The sequence below is a fragment of the Pteropus vampyrus genome, unplaced genomic scaffold (assembly GCF_000151845.1).
Source record: "Pteropus vampyrus isolate Shadow unplaced genomic scaffold, Pvam_2.0 Scaffold112, whole genome shotgun sequence".
In the NCBI taxonomy this organism is placed as follows: domain Eukaryota; kingdom Metazoa; phylum Chordata; class Mammalia; order Chiroptera; family Pteropodidae; genus Pteropus; species Pteropus vampyrus.
Window position 1 is genome coordinate 1840637 of NW_011888893.1, and position 25872 is coordinate 1866508.

The window sequence follows — 25872 nt, forward strand, 5'->3', positions numbered from 1 at the left end:
TAGCAATGATACGACTTCAGAAGGTAGAACTTGTCCCCCACCAATGCTTTTTGTTGGATTACTCATTCATAATAGAGCAATTTATTCTAATTTACTATTTAAGAATCAAATTTATATATTGAGAATATTTAATGTATTGAATAAATTCTTTATTGAAACCTTAATGTTCCATTACATTCCAAATATCACATTAAGATTTTGTAACATTCAGGAAGCTATAATATCTGGGCCTTTCCTAATGACAGCGAAAGTGGAAAGATTGTGTATTTTGGCAACTTTTGCATCATAGCAAATTATTCTTTGAAGAAACAGCAGTGAATGACTTCTTATCATGTTTCCTTGTAATAATTTTACCACAGATGCCTCCAGGATATCTGGAAATCTTATCCGAAAATAATAACATTCAATGCAACACATTTAGTTTGCTCATGAACAAGAACTAATATTTATTCATATTTGTATTTGTACTTTGAGGGAAAGATATGACATTGCTTGGCTATCTATCAAAGATTTTACAGAGAGCCTTCAAAGTTTAAAGAGACACTTTTAATCAATGTGATTTTCATTTTTTATCGGGAGGTTTTCTTAAACTCGGCTAAGAATTCAAAATTCTATGACACATACACGTGCACTCATAATCTTGTACTTGTGTGCAGCCATGCACACAAACATGGCCCTGTCCACATGCTGCATGGTGTGATGCAGCAGAGACTCTAAGGTATAATGTGGTCATTCTGGCACCTCCAGTTGTTAAACTATCTCAAACAGACTCAGAAATAAAAACTTTATACTCTCTCTCATGCTTGAGTGAACTTGAATGCATGCAGATTTTCCCTTAATTGCTATTGTATTGAATGCATATGGTCTTATGCAGTGACCTTAAATATGGAAATAATTACTGAACCTTTTAATTTGGGTCCTATTTAATGTATGTTTTATAAAAAAATAATTATTTGACAACTTGAAAAATCCTTTAAATCAGTAGTTATGTAGAAGTATGAAGTGAACAGTGAACAGAAAAGCAATGACTAAAAAATCTGCATATTCAAATCTTTAAACATTTCTTTCAATAGTAGGCATTTATGACTGTACTGAAAGGTAATTATTTTTTTGCTCAAAAGTATAAATAGCATAAGAAAATAAAGCGAATGGAGTTGTTTCATCGAAGTATTAGATAAGTGTTTGTTTATAATCCTTATTTGCCACTGCATAAGCATACTACCAAAAACTTTATTCAGTATGGATGGATAATTATCAACAGCTGATAATTAGCCAAGATAAGAGGTATGTCTTTCATATGACTCTATGCTTTAATTAAAATATTAGTCAAATGTCCACAAGGTATTTCCACAGTCAACTTATAAAATGAGAATAGCTTCAATTCAAAAATACTAATTAAATACAGAATGTGATTCAATAAAAGTCACTGATGGTTCATTAAGGGAAGAATTATCAGACTTGAATGAAAATGTATAATACATGTAATCCTAATGAGAGGACATGCTATTTGCTTTCCTCCCCTGTTCCTAGACATTTACCAACCAAGTATTTAACCTTGAGAAGAATCAAAGAAGCTTTCCTGAGCACATACCATTTCCCAAATACTGAGCTAGGCCATTTAGGATTTCTGAAGACAGTTTGAAGATAAAATGCTTGCTGGCATTTTCTTGCCGACTAATTAAGGAGAAAGGTGTTAGTTAACTATGAGAGAATGGGAGCACAATTCCAAGAAACAAGACCCACCTTAAACGAAATGTCTAAAGGCTTAACTCTGTTTATCAAGGGCTTTTCAATGTTTTTTTTTTCTTCCTTTGTTTGACCTCTTTGCTATTCATTTGAGATTGTTGTTGAAGTTACAGTGTTTTATTATTCCATTTTTTCTAGAATTTAAATACTCGTAACATTTTCGGTGTTTACTATTACACATTTTAAAGTGTATACCTTTCCTAATATAGAATGTCATTCTACATCTTTATACTCCTTTTTAAGAATATAAGACCTCAGACTATTTACCAAAGTCAATCAAAAGTTATAAGAAAATTACAATTCAATATTTATAATGAATATAGATACAAAAATTAATCAGAAAATTAAATCCAACAATACTTATATAGAGATAATACATTCTGACTAAGTGAGGTTTATCCTAGGAAAACAGGGTTGGTTTAATATTCAAAAATCAATCAATGCAAATCATCACATATGATTATTTTGATATCCATAGAAAAAATCATTTAGATTGACTAAATCCAACCTCCATTAGTGATAAAACGCTCTCAACAAAAATGGATTGAAAGGAAACTATATCACATTGATCATGAGAATCTATGAAAACCTCTGGCTGATGCAATACTTAATGGTAAAAGACAAAATGTTTTCCCCTAGATTTATAAAACAAGGAAAGGAGATCCTAACCAGTGCAATATGACAATGATAAATGGACATATAAAGTTTGGGAAAGAAGAAGTAAATCTGTTTATATTTATAGATAATATGCTTGTCCATTTAAAGACCCCTAATCACATTTTAAAAGATCCATTATAAGTAATGAATAAATTTAGCAAGGCAACAGGATACAAGGTTAATACAAAAAAATTTCATGTGCTAGCATCAAATATTTGGAATATGTAACTTATAAAGTAATATTTAAAATAACATCAACATGCCAACAGTTAACCGTAATTAAAATTATGCTTACTTTCTATACATAAAATTATAAAATAATTTTATAAGAAGTCAAAATTAATTAGAGAACTATACCATGGTCATTAATTAGAAAACACATTATTATTAACTTGGCCATTCTCCACAAATTGATCTATAGATGCAACACATTCCCTATCATATTTCTAGAAGGCTGTTTTAAAAATTTACAAGATGACTGGATATTTACTTGTAACTGCAAAAAGCTTAGAACATGTAAAACTGTTTCGAAAAACTTGAAGGATTTCTAAGAATTTCTGTAATGAAATATTAATATAGCCACTATAGTATAGCTATAAACATAAACATCTAATTGAAGAGTACAAAACTGAGAGTCCAAAAATGGACTCACACATATATGGATAATTGACTTTCAACAAAGCTGCCAACATAATTCAGTGGGAAGAGGATAGTCTTTTCAAAAAATGGTACTGGGACAATGATATCCATACGGGGAAAATGAATATTGAAAATGATCCTTTCCTTACACTCTACATAAAAACTAATTAAAAATAGATTATATACCTAAAAGTAGGAGCTAGTATTTTTAAACTTCTAAAAGTATACTTATGAGAAAATATCTGCCATCTTGAAAAGTCAGCAATTTATTAGAACACAAAATGTAGCAATAAAAGAAAAAATTGATAAAAAGATAATACATAAAAATTAAAAATTTTGTTCACAGGACACCGTTAAGAAAATGAAAATACAAACCACAGCCTGGGAAAATGTATCCATACTACCTAACGCTACAAAAGCCTTGTTTCTACAATGCACAGTGACCCCTTTTCTTAACAAAAAAATCTTTGCACAATTAATACCATCTTGGTGTCTGCTTATTTACATATATAACATGTTATTCTTCTATTTCTTCTCATATATTTATTCTGAGAAACTCCACCAATTTCTGTTATCATTCTGAGGTACTGTCCTAACATAATAACAAAATGTTTTACCTACTGAATTTAATGCTACTGTCATATAGTTTTAGTGTTTTCCCTTGATAGTTTGTAATTTACTTAGTGTCCTTTTTTAATGACAAAAATTGGTATGGATTCAGGCTATAAGTATAAATGCAAGCAAAGCCCAAGATAAAAGTAAAATCTTCAAGGAAATGAATATTCCAAACTTTAAATGTTAGGTGATTCTACATGTGCCTTTGTAATTAAATAATATTTTCCATTGTTTTTAAAGTAATTTTTAAAATTTGTTTCATGTTTCAGTGCATAATACAGTTCAGAAAATTTAATATTTGGGGAATTATATAAGAGAATATTCTTAATTCAATTTCTGCATACAGCAAAGCATATACTAATTTATTGATTGACACTAACTATATTGTACCAAATAAGAAAACAATCCAGAGATTTTTCAAAGTTAAAATAAAATATAATGTTATATTATTTATTTGTGATGGAAAGTTAGGCCCATGACTTTACCTATACTTACATATTATTTCCATAATAATCACTTTAACCTTTGATATCCCTATTCTTATTATAATATTTGTAATAAAGTATGTTTTCAATAAGATGGTTGATATGATCATGCTTTTGCTATAATTAATATAATTTATGATTTAATTAAAATTATCCGAAGCCACTGACAGTTATCTGTTTGCATGGAGAAACCATAAAAAATTTAGGAGTTTTTTTTTGATATGTTTTATTGGCATAAATAAGAACAAATAACAGAACTGTATCTATTTGGCTTTGCAATTTGATACATCACATATTGCTGCTCCCCAAAGAATTTAGTTCCTAATGATGTTTTGTTCTAGATAATATTAAAGTTCATGGACATTTCCATAACACACAACAGGATATCCGTGTGAAAATTGCCTGGAAGCAATGTTGGCTGACCGGAGGATGCTAGCTTATATTAAAAAGTAACTTAAGGAACTATCAATAGGAAAAAAGAGAGTTGATTATATTAGTACTTATCTTTATTCCCCTTTTGGACAGGTTAAATTATTGTATTAATTTTTTATAAATTGACTTAATCATCGGAAGATACATTATTTAGCTGTATGAAAACAGATATTACAAGAAGAACGGGTAACTATATATTTACCCTTCCAAAAAAGCAAAATTTTAAAAATATGTGTTTTAAATAGAATTTCTTTTCTAGCTGGGAAGCCAAGTTTGAAACTTTGAAAATCTGTGACAGAATTCAGGCTTTCTCTTTACGCTAATGTAAATCAACCCTGCACTTCATGCTTACTATTTTGTTTTCTTGTTAAAAAGGTTCTAGAAGGCAGTGGGTTCCATGCAACTTAATTATAACTGTCATTTGAAAGACCTACACAGACACTGTCAGTTATTGGGTTTCTTATCAAGCCAGTAATGTGGTACGGCTGTTGTACTAATAATGAAGTTTTAATTAGCTCTCAAAAATACTGAGAGCTTATTTAAGGCCTCCAAATTGAATAGTGCATGCTTAGCTGGAAGGCATGAATGCATCGCAAACATATCCAAATAACTGTCAAATATATTGTATGCACATTAGGAGATAATGGCTAGAAGGCTTAACATCTATCTTAGAAGAATTGTGTGTATAAAATGTTAGGGAAGTTCTTTCCTATACTTAAATGATGGTCTTAGGAATACTATCTTTATTATTTTAGCAAATATGATAGACAGGCAATGGTTCGATGCAACTGTTTATCTAGGTAGCATTGTTGGGGAAAAACATATTTTAACCAAAGTTTGAGTTATCTTGATTTCAAATGGGAACATTCTTTATTCATAGATATTCCAACATAATACTTGGTTTTACTTCTGAATACTTATTGCTTGTTCCCAATATTCTGACCCATGAGAAATTGTGTTAGACGCCTCGGTTCTAACCTTGGGTGGCCCACAGGTACGGACATTTAAGTAACTGTTGATTTAAACTCTCACCACTGAAGAATTCTCAATGTCTTTTCGATGCAGAAGGTGGATTTAGACAATGACCGTTTTTGCATGACTGTCTATTCATGCTCTACATGATGTGTGGTTTAAACTAATATTACTGAAATAACCCTTTCCATTCCCACTCAATCCTCCCTGCACACACACAATAAGAATTTTAAGCAGGGGACAGATTTTGTTGCAGAGAAAGGAGAAAGTGAAATGAATTGCTGCTAGAAATATATGTGTTATTTGTACCGGCAATCTTTATTTCTTCTCAAATCATCTCTTTCCACCAACCTCTTCTAGCTCTTATCTTAGTTATTTCAAAGGATGCACTGTGTTTCACTGCTGTCATTATGGATGTTTGTTGAATGAGTACATTAATTAGTTACCCGCTGTGTGTCAGCTACTCTGAGAGGCTTAGAGTAAACATGCACACAGTTCAGAGGCTGCACAGTAACATTCCGTGAGTTGGAAGTAGGGCTCCAGAGGGTTTGAATTTTGAATGAGAGCAGGTCCAGGGAGTGGGAAGAGTGTGTGTGTGTGTGTGCTGTGTGTATGTGTGTGTGTAGAATTGTAAACTCAGAGAACAGCACACACATCTTGCATGGGGAACTACAAGGTGTCACCTGTTTTCCTATCACAATGTATATGAGTGTGAGGGCAAAGGCACAGGATGCCATGATTACAGTTGGAGGGGGCAGTGACCATTAATCTCAGAGGGCTAGGTCATGTTCTGTTCATACAGGTTTTTATTTTTTTCAAATTTTGGGACACTAGTCACTTCTCTTCAAGCTCAGATTATTAGAAGGCCACACAAGTATGGGGGGGAGGGCGTCAGATCTTGTTTTTAAACATTGCTTTAAAAATATTGCTTACAAATACGTTAACTTTTTCTAGGAACTACTTCTGATTTTATACACCTTGTAGATTAGGGTTTGGGGGGAACATCAAATTAAGTCAAGAATTTTAAAAAAAAAGAAAGAGAGAATAACACATATTTCAGGAGAACTAAACCAGCAAGAAGGAGATTTATTTGGTGAAGGGTCAGTTCGGCGTGCCTTTTCCCCTCCCTGAGCACTATTGCTGGTTTTGTTAATAAGATTATGCCAGCCCCGAGGATATGTTAGGGGTGGATGATCTAAGTAGGAGTTAGGAGTCGGTGATCTTTTTAAAAACATACATCAGGCTCTGCCATTCCTCTTTTTAAAACTCTTTTTAGGAGTTTAACTTTGCCTTCTGAATAAAATTCAAACTCTTCGTTGTCACAAGGCCCTTCGTACACTGGCTGGCGCCATCCCTCTGACCTCATTTCCTCTGCTCTTCCCACTCCTCACTGGCCTCTCAGCACATCTGCCTTCTCCCTGTTACTCAGAGAAGCGCTTTTTCCGCCTCATGACCTTTGCACTGTTGCTTTGCCCACTGCTCTTCACAAGCCCTGCTTCATTCCATCAAGGCTCTGTTCAAATATCACCACCTCAGAGCAGCTTCGGCTGATCACTTCATCGTATCCCTGGTCTCTCTCTCTAATGCCTAATTTTGTTTTACTTTGCTCAATAACGTTCATCTCGTGTGAACTTCCTTTGTTCATTTGTCTTTTCCAACACAAATGAGCTCCGCAAGGGAATGGACTTTGGCTTGCTTACAAACACATTTCCAAACCAAGAACCATGATAGGCTGTACTAACTGTTCAGTATTTGTTGAAAGGAATACAGTAGCAAGCAAATGTATTAATAGATTTGACCAGCCAGTGACTGTGCCATTACTGCATTATCCTGTGGCAGGCACCACTGCATACTTGAGTCGATCTAATTCCAAACTCTTCTCAAAACTTAATCCTAGTCACTCCTACCAATAGACTGGTGTTGGCATAGAAGATGAGATCTACTTTCATCCTTTTCTAGAGTACTTAAAACTATTCTTGATTTTTAAAAATTAGAATTGAGTGCATTCATTTATGTAAAATATTGCCAACTGTAATATGTCAGTGAATATTTTTTCGAGTTATTTTAATAGTAAACTGTAAAGAGAAAATGTTAAATCATTTTTATTTTTTTATGAATTATCTTGTGCTTTCTACCAAAATTGTAATAGTGAAGATAACAATATTTATTGAGCATTGACTATGTTACAGACATTCCTATAAGTGTTTTATAGGAATTACTCATTGAATTTTCATGCATTCTGTGTAGTCTGTAGCACTTCCATTTCCAGATATGAGGACCGAGGTGCAGAGAATTTAAATAACCCACCTGAGTTGAAACATCTGTAAATAATGGAGATGCGATCTGAACACAGGCGCCACATACTGAGTTCTTTATCACTGTGTTATGCTTTTCCTCATTATTATTCCAACCAGGAGGCTTAAGGAACATGTTTTCTAATATCTTCTTGACAATTAGGTGTACAAGTGAAAACATCTTTGTTGTCCTTGGTTTTCCTATTTATATAATAGTAGAAGGAAAAAAAGATTTTTGTCTTTTTTTTTTTTTTATTGAAATCTCAATGTCCACAGAGGGTTTAGGATTTGGTTTATTTTATTTTAATCTGATGCCTGAAAAGATTCAGGGGATGAACTACTATCCTCATATTCATAAAGCCTTAATAACTTCAGAAATGTCTTCAGAGATATGTTTGCAGAATTCTGGCTTTGTGTTTGCATAATAAACCAGCAGCATTTGAATGATATTCCTAAATCTGTTGAAGCTATGAAGTGAACAAATTTAATTTTCAAGAGATGTTTATAAGAACTTATTTTTATTACTAGCCAAGTAATTATTAGAAGTGACTAGATTCCAAGGAGGTCTTTTAAAAAATCTTTCCAGAATTTTGAGCCAAATCTGTTTTTTTTTTTTTTTAACTGCCACCCAGTGGACCTATATTATATGAAACAATTCTAATTCTATTCATGTGACACTAGACCTGAAATACCTGGACCTATAGAATATATATTTGCTATAGGGAAACCCAGTAAAACAGTATTGGTTTTGACAAAAACCAGCATATGTACATTTACTTCTCCACACCTTATTTATAAAAGCAAAGTGTAAAATTAGATCTAATTTTCCTTAGAGATCCATAATTTTGATATTTATTTAAGTATGGCAGTTTTTCCCTTTTAAATACAATGTTTTATTGAAGTCCACCATAAAATCTAGCTTTTTTTTTTATAAACTCGTCTTAACTTCCCGACTGATTTTCACTGAGTTCTTTAACTATTGATGCATCTTCCATTTATTTATTTACTTATTTATTTTGGATGAGATGGGGCTAAAGACCCTGGATTGGGATGGAAGATCGAATGTTTCCATTGCTTATGTTTAGCTTGTTGGTTTATAGTCTTGAGTTACAAACTTTGATTTCCCCAGTATGATAGTGGCAAGGTCATGATCTCAGACACATTCCTGTTCATCTAATTTTCCATCACTTATGTAGCTATAAAGAAAGAAAAATCTCTCAATAATGAAAAGTAAGGAATAGAAGTCTTTGTGCCTGTTAAATGAGTACAGAGATAAAGATAAATCAAGATAATATCAAAATAAAAAGAATAGGCATAAAGAAAAAAATGATTCTAAATTAGGGGAAAAAATAAAAGAAACTAAAAATGCTAAGGCAGAGCTAAAGCCCACATTGGAGAAAGGAAATTCATATTGGATAGAAATACTATAGAAATTAAATGAATAATGTGAAGGTCTACTTTGTGAGTTCAAAAGTAATATAAAAGATAATGAAAAAGATTTAAAATTATTAAAAAAAAATAGATACAAAGGGCAACAAATGGATATCCAAACATATCACTGTAGAAAAAATAAAGCAGAAATAGTAATCAAAGATATACTGGAAATATGAATCAATGACATATTCAGGTCTACTATATGGGTATCACTATGATACCCATATAGTAGATGGACTATGAGGACACAGATGATAAGACATGATTTCTTCTTTTAAAAGGCTTATTTTTTAAATTATTATTATTTTTTTTAGGCAAGGCAACCCTTGGTTGACTTTACAGATTGCAAGGACCTTGTCAGTTTACAATCCCTTATTTTTTATTTATTTTTTACTCCTACAGCACCTGGTCTTCCTAGGTGGTCTCCCATCCAAGTACCACACAGGCCCAACCCTGCTTAGCTTCCAAAATCAGACAGGATTAGGCTTATTCAGGGTGGCATGGCTGTACACGTTAAACGTTTAAAATCTAGAAAAACATTCTTGGGGATAAGACAGATTTCAGAGTACTTTTATTGAAAGCTTTCTGCATTTCAAGAAAAAAAAGTGAAAACTAATCCCATACCATCCCCGTGAATTTAAAAATATAATTACATAAAAACATTTAAGATGGATGGAAGATATAATACAAAATCTCTATAATTTTCCAAAAATTTGTTAAAATAATTATTAAAAAATGTCCACATTACTTAATGACAGATTATAATGAAGAAAGAGCTGTAGAATTTTGAGGGGAAACATTAACTTTTCAATAATTCCTGAGCTAGCCAATTTGTAGTTCCAACAGTGAAAACAACAGAAAAATATTCCGTAATTTTCAAAACCCAAGAAAAAACACAAGCCCTGAAACATTTACTCAAGCTGACAGTAATATGCATAAAAATTCACAAATATGAATGAGCAAATACTGCTTAAAATGACTTGAACCGAACATTGAATTTAGATGTAGGTTAAATCTAGACAATTTTGAAACTTTGCAAATTGTGTTTATATTAAATACAAAATGAAAGCTTTCTGGAATAGAAAACTACAAATTGAAAGATAATAACATAGAAATGGAATTGTTATATCTGTAATCCCAGATCACCTTATCCAACACTCAAAATTAGGTGTTTGCTGTACAAAATTGTGAAGAAAGGAAACAGAAACCTCATCACAGTGCCTAGGGTCGGGGTTTAGGGGAGAGTTGATTTTATCATTCACAATATGTAGAGAAATATGGGTCCATACGTTGTATTTTAAAATAAGTAAAACTGAATGTCCTTAAAGCTTTCACTTTATACTAGTGATTAAAAGCAACCAAATAGTATCTATATTTCACAAAATAAGAAACACAATGAGTAATACAGGAGCAGAGACCCATTAACACAGCATGGATTATAAATAATATATATGCAAATAACTGAAAACTTAAATGAAAAAGATTGTCAGAATGTGTTTAAAATTAAATAATATATGCATAAATATATGCACACACATATATAGTGAAAAATCTACAAAAATGACAAAGCTACATATTCTGGGAAAATATTACCAAAAAAAAAAACATTATATTTTGATGTTTAATCAGACAAAACTGTAAGAAGAGAGAAAGAATCATCAAATGTAAGCTCCAAGATGCCAGGAGGTTTTGTCTATATTATTCATTATTGAATTTATGTGACCTAGAATAGTGTCTGGCACATAGCAGGCACTCAAAAATATTTCTTGAATAAATGAAGAATATTTTAGAAACAAAAACCATAAAAGCGATAAACAGTAGAAAAAATTCATCTTATATTGCAAAATCAGTGTTTTAGGTAATATGTGAGTCACAAAGTTTATCTACTAATTGGCATAAAATATGTATATTAAAAAGGTAAAATACATGGGCATTTTATAAAAATTGTGAATAGATTCTTTTAATAGAACAATACACATATATAACAAACCAAGGATATAAGAAAAGTAATATTATTTAAAATATTATTTTGTCTTCATAGGACATAACAGCTAGAAAATAGGTCTTCATTTTAAGCATACATTGATCATTTATTAAGTCACAAAGAAAAAATGATAGATTACAAATCAGGTATTACATAGGTTATAGATTTGTACCTCAAGAATAAGGGTATAGGAAAATAGGAGTAAATTTTGAAAATGTATAGATCACCAGCCCCCTCAGAAATCTTTGTTATTTAAAAATATGTCTCAATTCCACCATTGGGGGGAATAAAAGCTCAAAATTTGAAGAGTCATTTTAAAGAGTATGAAACTTGGAGGTCTGTGTCTCAAGGCTGTATGGATTATGCCTAAAGCTTTACATGGGGTAAATTCTTAACTTCAACAGCTTTTGTTTAAAAATAAATAAATAAATTGAGCACTCACTCAAGAAATTAAAGCATAGGAAAGTAAGAGCCAAGAAATTATAAGGGAAAATGAAGAAACATTAATAGCCATTAAAAGACACCTATCACTTACTGTCTTTGTGGGCTGAATACCACAGCATAAGAGATGGGGCTGTGGCTCCAAAGAGGAAAATGGCATTTAATGGAAAAGTACTACCAGGATCTACAGAAATATAAATTTAAAAAATGTAAGAATTAATTCTTGAAAAATTGATTTATTTACTATAATTATCTGGATTTAAAGAAGACACTGCCAATTGATAGTGATAAATCTGCGTTTAAAAGGTTTAACATTCAGTTTTTCAAGAACAAGAACAGGTAGTCAATCTATCTGGGGCAACAAGTAATGAAGGTTAGGGCGTCAAACTGATTAAAGTTATGAAAAGGGATCCTATATGGTGTTGGAAGGAATAAGACAAGTTTGTAAAAAGAATTTTATAGATGCAACTAAAAGGTAGTCAAGAGATAAATAGTAGATACCCTGATTTAACTTAATCTTTACATTTAATTCTTATACCATTTAATCCTTATATCAATTCAGCTGTAAAATTTTTATTTAAAAAATTCTATCATAAGCAATTCATTCATTTGTTAAATAATCATTTTATTAACATTTACTAAATTCCAGAAGTTTCTCAAGACACTGAAAGTACATCTATTAGAGGAAACAGTTGACCTGAATTCAACATTTCCAGATAGCAGATTTGCAAATTATATATCGATCTTGCTGATAATGACTCTGTGTGAATTGGAAAGATTACTAGATTATTTCAGGGATGACTAAGTTAGCAGAAATGAGTAGATAAGACTTGAAAGCAAATAAAATAGTCACTATTAGGGTGCTTTTTATTTTGCTTTCACTCACTCAAAAACTATTTTTTTGAATACCTGTTATAGGACAGGCACTGAGCAAAGGACATAGTACAATGACAGGCACTGAGCAGTCACCAAGGCAGACAAAGATTTTCCTTGGAGCTTATATTTAACCAGGTAATATGAATAATAATCTGAACAGCAATGATGATAAATATATATACACACACACACAGATTTCCAGATTAGAACATGGAGAAAATAAGCATAGTGTTATAAATCAACAACAAGACCCAGTTAGATGGGAGGAAATGTTCCTTGAGAAGGTGACATTTCATTTATGTCACAGAGGGTGAAGGGGAGCCACCCTGGCCAAGAGCCAAAGGAAGCAAATTTCAGGCAGGAGAATAGGAGAATCCGTTTCCAGAGGTGAGAAAGGCTTTTGGTGATTCAGGCCTCGAAGAGATGAACGTGGCCAGAATATTGGGAGGAGAGGGGAGAAAATGGCTGCAGAGGGGTTTGGAGAGGTAGAAAGCAGCAAGATCTAAAAGGCTTTATTAAGCCATAAAGAGGAGTTTGCATTAATTCAAAGGTAATCGGGAAATCATTGGAAAACTGTAAACAGGAGTGACATCTGATTTATATTTTAAAGAGCACTCTGGTTTCTTTTGCTAAGAATGAATCAGAAAGAGACAGGAGTAGAAGCAGGGAAACCAACTAAAAATTCATTCATTCAGGTCATGAATATTTATCGAATACCTATCACGTCTGTGACATAATTTAAATTTTGAATGACACTATGATATGTGCAATGGATTTATAAAGGTCAACCAGAACAATGACAGCGGAAGATAATTTAGAGATAATTCATTCTGTCCTTACGTACATTGTCAAATCCAGGGCAGGGGTTGGAGGGAAGGTGTTTCTTTCATGCACAGTATTTATTTGCAGCCGAAATGGAAGGTAGAGGGAGCCTGACAGGGAGCAATGGAAGAGGGAAAAATATTACGTATTGTCTGTATGATGTTATCAAAATGCCTTATCTTCCGGGACATTCGTAAGCCTCACAGTGCTGTCCTGGGCATTTGGTGAGACATTTCAATTCAGTCAGGATTACTGAGCACCAACTGTGGACAGACACTATTCCAAGTGTGGAGAGCACAGCGTTCCTTGAGGTAGGCTCAGTCCTGTACAGGTGGTGAATATAGATATTGCACTGTAAGGGTGGGGGAGCGGGGGCCCACTGGGGCAGAAGTGGAGTGCCACGTAAGACTTCCAGGAGAAAGAGATGTGAGTGCAGACGAATGGTAAGTGGGAATGGAGCCAGCAGGAAGGGAGAGAGGGAGCAGAGAGCAAAGTACCTTGTGTACGATAAAGTGCTGCTCAAAATAGAAAGTGTAGTAATTATGATCATTCTAAAAACTTGTAAGGCAGACTAAAATTTATTTTCCTCGTTTCCTTTCCATTTTTACAGCTCTCAATATCAAATATGCCCTTACAAGGAGAGCTTCTACAAGTTTAATCACTGCATTTGATAAGCTTAGAAGAGCACTTATGATCAGTGATCTAGTGAGGTATTTTTATGTCTATCATCTTACAGACCCCAGAATGATGTTCTACATGGAAAAAAAATGAAAATTGTTAAATTAGTTATGTTAATGATACTATATTTTGTATAATTAGGTGCTGAATGGTTTTGTGATTATTGGGGGAAATAAGATTTTTAGAGGAAGCAGAAATAATATAAATAAAATGAAATAATATTTTCATTCCTAAAAACAGATGTTACCCTGACATCTTTGCCCGCTTGTATTGTTAATCCTTGCCACGAAAAGTCTTCAGCTTCTATTTTATGTCATTCTTTCGCATAAGAAAAATATTTCAAAGTAATTCTTAAATTGATGACAAGAAGCAAGGAGGCAGTAGTCTAACATAAGTAATTCCATGGAGAAAGTCACACATGGGTAGATTAAATGTGTGGCATTGCCTGAGGTTCAAAAGTATCAAGAATTTAGCAAAACAAGCCCTTATGTATCTGTTGTAAAAATGCACACATTGCCACTATTTGGATCTAGCTGCTTCCTCTGCCTCTCCCCTAAACAAAGCGTGAGCAATAAATGATGTATAGACAATTTAAATGGATAACTTTAATCATTTAAGATTTTAATCTTACATGGAAGGTTACAGCAATTATTCTTATTGCCTCCAGAACTTCCTTTCACAAGGAAAGCAAAAGAAGTACATAGGGATAGAAAAGAGCTAAAGACATAAGTGATTCTATTTGTCATTTTTTTAATTACCATACTCTCGTAGACTGTGTTTTATTAGTGTTTTGACAACTGACCTTTCACTGAAGAGACATTTTCTCAGCATTAATTGCAAACCAAGCATTTCTATAATACTTGTGCTTGTTTTGCTCAGGATAGAAATTGTCGTACTTGGTTATGCTCTTTTACTCTGAGTGTATGTGTGTGTGCATGTGCTTTTCCTTTATGTTTCCTTGATTTCGAGAATACATGCATTCGGGTAGAATTATTCCAGAACAAGTTTTTGTAAACTCAATTTTCCTCTTGTCGCCTTCATAAAAATTTGACGGATTATGTCTTAATGTACTCCTCAACCTGAAAATCTAAGTAGATTTAAAAAGGAAGAACTTAAAGCCAAAAGCCCAAGAAGAGTTTGCTTGTCTCATAGTCTTTTGGCTTCACTCGCCTAACTTTTCAAAATTCCTCTGACTCTAAGGTTCTCCCTTCTTCTGTCCACTTTCCATTTAAGAAAAAAAAAAGAAAGAAATATTTTTTATATCTAAATATCACCCAACTTCACTTTCAGAGCTGCCAAAATGTGCTCTATCTCTTCTAAAGTTAGAAGAAAAATTGTTGTTGTTTCAGATTTAAACGAACAAAACGATTGCAATCCCGTAATTTTTTTGCTAGATCTCTATCACGGGTGTGTGCTCCTCTGTGCAGTGAGAATGTTAGCCCTTGCCTCACGAATGCATGGCAAGGAGAATACGGGAGAATATAGGGAAGCTCTGACCCATAAATATTTGTTTTCTAGTTTTTAATCCAATGTTCTAGCAGTTTCTAATTTCTCACTTTTAAAGTGAATGGGTGCTCTCATCATTTTCTCCTATATGAAAGTTACTTGTAAACAACTGTTTCCATCTGAATAGTCTCCTCATGTTAAATGAAGTGTACATTCTCACTTTCAATTTGTACTTGAATCCCAACCATGGCGTCTTAATTATATGTTATAATTTTAAATATAATTTATATTTAAACCCCTTTATTTAAATCAGAATACTTCGCTCCTCATCACATATTCTTGGTGTACAGACAACAGAGACCATGGAAAGTTTTTCTGAAGTCCTTTCCTGTTACATTATCATGTAAATGGCTGGGCCTGCCTATCTTGATTATACTTTCTTCATCACTCCCCATATCCTTCTTGGTATCTGGTTATATAATTCTATCTGGGACTTTTTCCCTCTCTCTGATTCTAATTTAGATCCGAGTATTATTGATGGAATTGGCCAGCCTCCAGGCAGACATTTCCTTTCTGCATCTCATTAAGCGCTCTCAGGTGCCCTAGCCCAGCGCCTATCACCATGGCTTTATTCGTGGGGTAAAACGCCAAATCACATTAAGTGCTGCCAGCCAGCAATTTAGCCAGCTATTCACACCCCACAGCATATTTTATCTTCCAAAATTCCAACTTTCATTGGAAGCAAAGATGACCGAACATGCCACCTGTGTCCCAAGGATTTTCCTTTCCAAAAAAGGACGGAGGAAAAGATGGGGTCCCGATCGTGTCTCCTACCAGTACACATTCAGAGGACGTCTTCGGCTCTCTCTCTAAAGTACTTCATTTCGCATGTTATTTGATTTCAGCCTCTTAAAAATAGTGTGTTAAGTCTAGAATCATCGTCCTAGCTCGTCAAATAAAAAAACAGGTGGGATGGTGAAATGATTTTCCCAAAGCTCCACAGAGAGTTTAAGGCAGCAAAGATGCAGAATCCAGGGCAGACACTCCAGAAATGTCTTTTCGACATAGAAATAACTCTGTTTTTCCCTGTCAGTTACCACTTATGTTATCTATTTCACCCACAGATGCCGCCGTTTTGAAATGTTTTTATATCAAACCTCATTTATTAAGTTATGATTTTCCACCTTTGCTAATCAAGCAGAAGTTCTGATAAACATGAGTTAACCGAAGTTATTTTAAAAAACTTAAATCCAGCCAAATGAAATGAATCTTAATATTTACATTAGTTCTTATATAAGTAAATGTAAACTTTTCTTAAGGTTTTTGGACATTTCAGAAATGACGGTGACTTTGTTTCTAACCTGGGAGACCTCACTCACATATCATTGGCTCTAACAACCGTGTGCTTAATTCTGGTCAGACATCGTTAATGATATTAGTCCTAGAATTACACAACGGGTGTTAGCTGAAAATATGTAATATCTTAGGTGAGAAAAAGTCAGAAATTACTAAAAAAGATTTCATGAAAATCCTCTGCATACTTGAAATATCAATTATGTATGTTGTTTTCGCAAGTCAAATGTCCGAATGAATTTTAATAGTTTTGTTATATTTCTGGTAAATTCTTTCTGTTTTATAGTAAAATGGCACTATGAAGGGTCTTCTAACTTGAGTATAACGGCATCCAAAAATGGGAAAATCCTCAATGGTTAATGACAAATACATAGTGCTAATCAATGAGAATCAGGTTTCCTACTGAAACGGCTGTCTAACAATTCTTGTCAACATAGCACTCCCGGAGGACACACACCTCATCAGTGAAGCTGGCACAAGAACTCATATCTATTTTTTCCCTGTTCATTGCTGACAATGTTTGTGATATAATTTTATATACACTTTATACACATTCTAATCCTCATTGTCATTTCTACCCATTTACTGATGTTTTTGGCAAAAATATGATTCCCAGTTATTTATTGCTGCATAGTGAACCACCCCAAAACTTAGTAGCTTGAAACAACAACATTTATTTACTAGTGAATTTGCAATTTGGGAAGGGCCGGTGGCAATGGCTCATTTCTGCTTCATGTGGCAGCAGGTGGGGTGGCTCAACCTGGAATGAAATTTCCTCACATGGCTGGGCCCTCGGTTCCTCACTGGTGCCTCTGTTAGGCCTCCATGGGTCTCTCACAGCCCACACCACGTCACCTCCTTGTCATTCCAAGGTCGAAGCAGTCACAGAGACTACCTGGTTTCAAAATGCAGAGACATAGATTCCACCTCTTAATGGGAAGAGTATCAAAGAATTTGTGGTCATCTTTAATTCACCAGGATATAGTCTCTCAAGTTAAGAGACGAAAGATGAAGTCGAACAAACAAGTTACGGTGGCTGCCTATCCAGTCCTCAAACATTTAGCCATCAGCCACCAAAATTCTTGCCAGACTAGAAGCCAGGAATTATATTGTAATTCCTTTAGTGATTTAATTTTTGTGTGTAAATTGTACAACTCGAGTGAATAAGGTGACTATTTACAAACTATTTCAAATATACACTTCTGAATATGTTTCAATACTGGAACTTTGAAAGTTTAATCTGGATTTGCAGAAACAAAACTGAGGTTTTTATAAATATACTATATATATAAATTCATAGGAAAAGTTTTGATAGATCATAATGTCAGAAATTGGTAGAAAAAAGTACATCTATTGCCATAAAAACGTTTTACACATAGGGTATTTTGTGATCTGATATGTATATGTATATATATTATATATAATATATATGTAACATAAATGCATTTGTTTCATATCTTCTGCATTATACTTTTTGTCCTGGGAGAAAGAGGTGATATTTTGCTTCCTTTGTTTTTTCTACTTAATACTGGTATATAATGAGCTATTTCATATGTCGTTTTATAATCACATACAAAACATTCTAATACATTCCCTTTAGCTTATTCAATTTGGGGCTTTGGATTTTATAATTTTGATTAACAGATGTTAATGTTCCCAAGAACATTTATAATGCTGAAGAAAGAGAATCAGAAATGGAATGATGTAATGTGTTTTTTTTTTTTTTTTTTTTCAGGAGGGAAACAAATAATTTCCTCTCTCCTGGAGCAAAAGTATGCACAGGTTAAGAAAAGGACCTTTCTAAATAGGCAGAGTAGATAACTGCCTACATATCTAGCTTCCTGTCTGGCAAGAAGTGTGGTGAATGATGGCTCAATGTTTGAAGCCTGAATAGGCAGCCACCATTACCAATTACACTGCCTATCTTTTTAGTATGGTCTTCAAGGAATCTAAATATTATTCCTATCCTCTTACACTTCTACCTTCAGGGATTATTTGTGTATTTATGAGTTGAAGATTAACACACTAAACTCTCACTAACTTCCAAATAGCTGACTTTAGAGGAAGAAACTCTGAAGCCAGATGTAAAAAGGTGTCAAAGGCGACTTCCATATTTGGGAAGACAGATACTCACGAGTTATGTGAACACTTAGGAGGATTTAATATTTTGCTGTCCTTTAAACTGTGTTCTTGAAATATGTGTTGATCGTTTAGAGAAGATGGTAGATACTGTCTATAGAAACTGTGTGGAAGGGCCACAGGTAGCTCACCTCCAAAGGTGTTTAAGTCAGCTATTGTCATTCAATTACAACCCATTGCTGACCTCAGACCCCACACCAAGCAACTTATTGAACCATTTCTTCCAAACACTTCTACAATTTACCTGGAAAGGGTATAAAGTAAACAATATTTTTTTTCTGTATCCTAAGTTTCCAGTGACATACTAATGCCTGTGGGATATTTTAGTGCTCTGGGTAACTGTACCTTAACCCAGGTCAGTCGACAAAATAAGGGCCAAATTGCTTTATATAGGAATCAATACCCTTCAAAATCTGTCTCCATTTATATTTCTAAATTAATCTTCTGTTCCTAATCCATCCTGCACCCCATGCTTTAGCAATGTTTAACTCTGTGGATCATTTGTTTTCTGTTGTTCTATGAACTCATTGTTTTCTCATGCTTTGATTTTTTTCACAAACAAGTTTCCAGGCTTGGAATATTGCTACCCCTATTGTTCACCATGAAAAATAATTCACTTTAAAGTGACAACTTTGAACAGTTTAAGTGTATATCCCCTTTACAGTGTTAGTTTTGCTTTTTATGCAGCTTTTTTATGACCTTGTACATACCAATGTAAGAACAGATAGCAAACTGTTCTTTATACTTAATTTACTTATCTCTTTGCAAAAGATTTATTTTTCTGTAGGTTATCTTTATATACCCATCAGGTATCATTTAATTGGTGCTCAAGAAATATAACTGAATTGTGTTTGCTGATGACTGACCTTGACTTGAGAATATTTAATAATTGAGTTGTCAAGAATTCTAAAGAAATCCTCGCAAACAATATAGAAATTGTCAGTTCCAGTGCTGGCCTTGTGAGCAATTACTCCTTGTCGAGGTTACCATAGGCTCCTACATATATTTGAAACTACTATAAAATAATTCTTTGGCATTTATATTGTACTTGTAATTCTATCTGTAGGGACCAGCTATTCTTTCTTGTACTGCAATACTTCTTATGATGTAAGAACAAATCGTTCTTAATCTAAAATTTCTTAATGTCTTCAAGAGATTCACAATTTATCCAGCTGTATTAGGCTTTTATTTTTCCTTCTTTCAAGAATTTTTTTTTTCCTTGCAAAGCCTTCTAAAACCACTTTGACTGACTTTTACTAAGATTCACCTATGATCTAAAGGTACAAATAATGAGAAAGTCTGCAAGAGCTGTATGTGTGGAATTCAATAAAACCTCATAACAAAATTATGTATTTCTATAGTTGTAAAAACACAAGGTTGATACTCTTTGATATGAACGAATTGAGTCATTCGGAAATGTAGAAAAATATTACTAGATGAAAGATAGCTTTTAGTAGATGAAGACAATAGCATTACAGACACATAATTTTTTAGAAAAATAAAAAGCAATGGGATGCCTTCAAATTGTTCATATTTCAAAAGTTAACTTAGTATCTCCTGGATCCAAAGGACATGATTAAAGCTGTTTAGACCCAGTAGAATAAATTCCTATTTCCACATTAGTACTTATAACTAGTCTATATAATCAGACATACTAAAGTATTTGTCTGTGGAGAATTTATCACAAAACGTTGCATTTTCACATCTACTGGAGATCTGTGTATAAATTAAGAATTCAAGTAAGACCTTAGATGATCAGTTTGCTTCCTCCAAGAACTGACTTTTTTCTCTCCAACTTTAAGGTAATTTATTGGGATAAATTGTGATATGAAATGCTACAGATATGGACAATTTTATTTAGGTCTAAGGAACAAAACGAGCTTCAGAGTGGAGGAATAGGGTACAGAATCACACTAGAATCCAGACCGATTAATTTACACCTCCAACATGAATAACTTTATTTGTTAGTCTTTGGTTTTTTATAATTATAACAAATGGAAGGTGCACTTGCTCTCAACCCCACTCATCCCTCAACTGTATATGTCCTTCCAGGCAATGCATGCTTCTTGCTCATACAGGAATAACTTCCTGTTTTTCTGTTTTACCTGGATGACATCTACTCATCCCTCACTGTGAAGTCCATTTATCAGATACTTTAGAAAGTCTCCTCACAGTTAGTTTAAGTACAAAATTTTAGTCTGTTCTCCAGAATATCTTGTGAATATCTATCTCTACATTTTACACTTTGCATTAAGATAACTATGTTTCATGTTTCTCAGCCACTATACTTTAACTCTTGAGGGCTAGACTGTGTCTTCGTAGAAAGTAATGAACTAAAGTTTGTCAACTAATTGACAAACTAAGCAATGTGGAGTAGAATAAAAAATAAACCCCAGCAAAGTACAATAAGAAAATATAATCCTTTACTTAAACAATGCTGATAATTGGGTCAATTGGCTTAATTTCTTCTGTTAAAATATCATTTTAAATCAATTAAATTATGAATTCTAGACAAATAGAAAATAAACACTAGTCAAAGTTTTTATTTAACTTATTAATTAATGAGGGGACCTTTTAAGATATTAAAACTAAGTACATTTAAGGAGTTGGGTGTATAGAGAATATTTAATAAATGTCTATTAAGATAATAGTTTGGATGAGATATAAAGTTGCATAATGTCTACTGGAGAAACGAACCATCAACTTTGAGGTTATTGGTTCCACTGGACAGAAATTAGTTTTATACTCAACATAAGCAACTTCAGTTTATGAGAGTGTTGCTATTAGATGAAAATCTTCAAGTTGCTGTCTTATTCTCAACCCACACAGAGGCGTCAAATAACCTAGTAGACAAAAAAAAAGCCCAATATTGCACTGAGCTAATACCCAATAACCTATTTTACCTATTTTCAAGTTTCGGGGGATTTTTCTGGCACTTATTGTTTAAGTTGAAGGTCTCAAAATAAAATGGAATGAGGTGGGCCATTTGTGAATTTGCAGCCCAGCATTGACAAATATGTTGGTATTTTAGAGATTTCTGATATCAAAATTAGAGTATAAAAATTCACAATTTAAAAATTTTGATAGTAAATGCAAAATATTTTAAAACATTGAGTGAAACAATCCTGTTTATGGTTTGTGAAGATTGAGAACCACCGGCCCGAGATCTCTGTGGCAGAATCCGACAGTAACAAAGTTTTCCGGCAGAAACTAGATTTCATACACTGCTTTCTCGCTCAACACACACACACTGAATTTTTTCCTCGTTCTTTTGGAAACACCTCTGCTCTGTAGACCTTTGAGAGCCAGTTTGCCCCAACAAATTTGTCTCTGTCTTTTCTTAGTGCATATCAGTGATGACAATCTCTCACAGCTCTTTTCTACTAAAGCAGTATCTCAAAAGTCAGCTCTGGGTAACTGTTCCTTAACCCAGGTCAGTCGACAAAATAAGGGCCAAATTGCCTTATATAGGAATCAATACCCTTCAAAATCTGTCTCCATTTATATTTCTAAATTAATCTTCTGTTCCTAATCCATCCTGCACCCCATGCTTTAGCAATGTTTAACTCTGTGGATCATTTGTTTTCTGTTGTTCTATGAACTCATTGTTTTCTCATGCTTTGATTTTTTTCACAAACAAGTTTCCAGGCTTGGAATATTGCTACCCCTATTGTTCACCATGAAAAATAATTCACTTTAAAGTGACAACTTTGAACAGTTTAAGTGTATATCCCCTTTACAGTGTTAGTTTTGCTTTTTATGCAGCTTTTTTATGACCTTGTACATACCAATGTAAGAACAGATAGCAAACTGTTCTTTATACTTAATTTACTTATCTCTTTGCAAAAGATTTATTTTTCTGTAGGTTATCTTTATATACCCATCAGGTATCATTTAATTGGTGCTCAAGAAATATAACTGAATTGTGTTTGCTGATGACTGACCTTGACTTGAGAATATTTAATAATTGAGTTGTCAAGAATTCTAAAGAAATCCTCGCAAACACTATAGAAATTGTCAGTTCCAGTGCTGGCCTTGTGAGCAATTACTCCTTGTTGAGGTTACCATATGCTCCTACATATATTTGAAACTACTATAAAATAATTCTTTGGCATTTATATTGTACTTGTAATTCTATCTGTAGGGATCAGCTATTCTTTCTTGTACTGCAATACTTCTTATGATGTAAGAACAAATCATTCTTAATCTAAAATTTCTTTATGTCTTCAAGAGATTCACAATTTATCCAGCTGTATTAGGCTTTTATTTTTCCTTCTTTCAAGAATTTTTTTTTTCCTTTCAAAGCCTTCTAAAACCACTTTGACTGACTTTTACTAAGATTCACCTATGATCTAAAGGTACAAATAATGAGAAAGTCTGCAAGAGCTGTATGTGTGGAATTCAATGAAACCTCATAACAAAATTATGTATTTCTATAGTTGTAAAAACACAAGGTTGATACTCTTTGATATGAACGAATTGAGTCATTCGGAAATGTAGAAAAATATTACTAGATGAAAGATAGCTTTTAGTAGATGAAGACAATAGCATTACAGACACATAATTTTTTAGAAAAATAAAAAGCAATGGGATGCCTTCAAATTGTTCATATTTCAAAAGTTAACTTAGTATCTCCTGGATCCAAAGGACATGATTAAAGCTGTTTAGACCCAGTAGAATAAATTCCTATTTCCACATTAGTACTTATAACTAGTCTATATAATCAGACATACTAAAGTATTTGTCTGTGGAGAATTTATCACAAAACGTTGCATTTTCACATCTACTGGAGATCTGTGTATAAATTAAGAATTCAAGTAAGACCTTAGATGATCAGTTTGCTTCCTCCAAGAACTGACTTTTTTCTCTCCAACTTTAAGGTAATTTATTGGGATAAATTGTGATATGAAATGCTACAGATATGGACAATTTTATTTAGGTCTAAGGAACAAAACGAGCTTCAGAGTGGAGGAATAGGGTACAGAATCACACTAGAATCCAGACCGATTAATTTACACCTCCAACATGAATAACTTTATTTGTTAGTCTTTGGTTTTTTATAATTATAACAAATGGAAGGTGCACTTGCTCTCAACCCCACTCATCCCTCAACTGTATATGTCCTTCCAGGCAATGCATGCTTCTTGCTCATACAGGAATAACTTCCTGTTTTTCTGTTTTACCTGGATGACATCTACTCATCCCTCACTGTGAAGTCCATTTATCAGATACTTTAGAAAGTCTCCTCACAGTTAGTTTAAGTACAAAATTTTAGTCTGTTCTCCAGAATATCTTGTGAATATCTATCTCTACATTTTACACTTTGCATTAAGATAACTATGTTTCATGTTTCTCAGCCACTATACTTTAACTCTTGAGGGCTAGACTGTGTCTTCATAGAAAGTAATGAACTAAAGTTTGTCAACTAATTGACAAACTAAGCAATGTGGAGTAGAATAAAAAATAAACCCCAGCAAAGTACAATAAGAAAATATAATCCTTTACTTAAACAATGCTGATAATTGGGTCAATTGGCTTAATTTCTTCTGTTAAAATATCATTTTAAATCAATTAAATTATGAATTCTAGACAAATAGAAAATAAACACTAGTCAAAGTTTTTATTTAACTTATTAATTAATGAGGGGACCTTTTAAGATATTAAAACTAAGTACATTTAAGGAGTTAGGTGTATAGAGAATATTTAATAAATGTCTATTAAGATAATAGTTTGGATGAGATATAAAGTTGCATAATGTCTACTGGAGAAACGAACCATCAACTTTGAGGTTATTGGTTCCACTGGACAGAAATTAGTTTTATACTCAACATAAGCAACTTCAGTTTATGAGAGTGTTGCTATTAGATGAAAATCTTCAAGTTGCTGTCTTATTCTCAACCCACACAGAGGCGTCAAATAACCTAGTAGACAAAAAAAAAGCCCAATATTGCACTGAGCTAATACCCAATAACCTATTTTACCTATTTTCAAGTTTCGGGTGATTTTTCTGGCACTTATTGTTTAAGTTGAAGGTCTCAAAATAAAATGGAATGAGGTGGGCCATTTGTGAATTTGCAGCCCAGCATTGACAAATATGTTGGTATTTTAGAGATTTCTGATATCAAAATTAGAGTATAAAAATTCACAATTTAAAAATTTTGATAGTAAATGCAAAATATTTTAAAACATTGAGTGAAACAATCCTGTTTATGGTTTGTGAAGATTGAGAACCACCGGCCCGAGATCTCTGTGGCAGAATCCGACAGTAACAAAGTTTTCCGGCAGAAACTAGATTTCATACACTGCTTTCTCGCTCAACACACACACACTGAATTTTTTCCTCGTTCTTTTGGAAACACCTCTGCTCTGTAGACCTTTGAGAGCCAGTTTGCCCCAACAAATTTGTCTCTGTCTTTTCTTAGTGCATATCAGTGATGACAATCTCTCACAGCTCTTTTCTACTAAAGCAGTATCTCAAAAGTCAATAGCTCCGCCTACTCACCACAGAAGCAAATGACCTGAGTGAAATTCCAAGTTAGGCTCATTATTTCAAGTCTGTAAGAGATATAGTTGTGTAAGTTTAGTGTGTTTTTAAGAATTTTATATGTTTCCCTGGAGATGAGAGAAGAAAACGTTTTGGAGCATGATTCAAAATTTTCCCCATAACTTTAAGAGATATATAGATATAGATATAGATATAGATATAGATATAGATATAGATATAGATATAGATATAGATATAGATATAGATATAGATATAGATATAGATAGATAGATATGTATATATCAAGGTTGAGAGTGCTTTGCATTACCTTGGGCCCCAGAATAAAACAAAACAAAACAAAACAAAACAAAAACC

The 25872-nt window shown here is 33.2% G+C and overlaps 1 protein-coding gene and 1 pseudogene across 1 annotated transcript in view; one reads left to right on the top strand and one right to left on the bottom strand.

Moving 5' to 3' along the window:
* Window positions 1–25872, top strand: part of CNTNAP2 (contactin associated protein like 2) — a 1200002-nt gene that overhangs the window by 97109 nt on the left and 1077021 nt on the right. The window lies entirely within an intron of this gene.
* LOC111743376 lies at window positions 9668–9786 on the bottom strand (annotated as a pseudogene).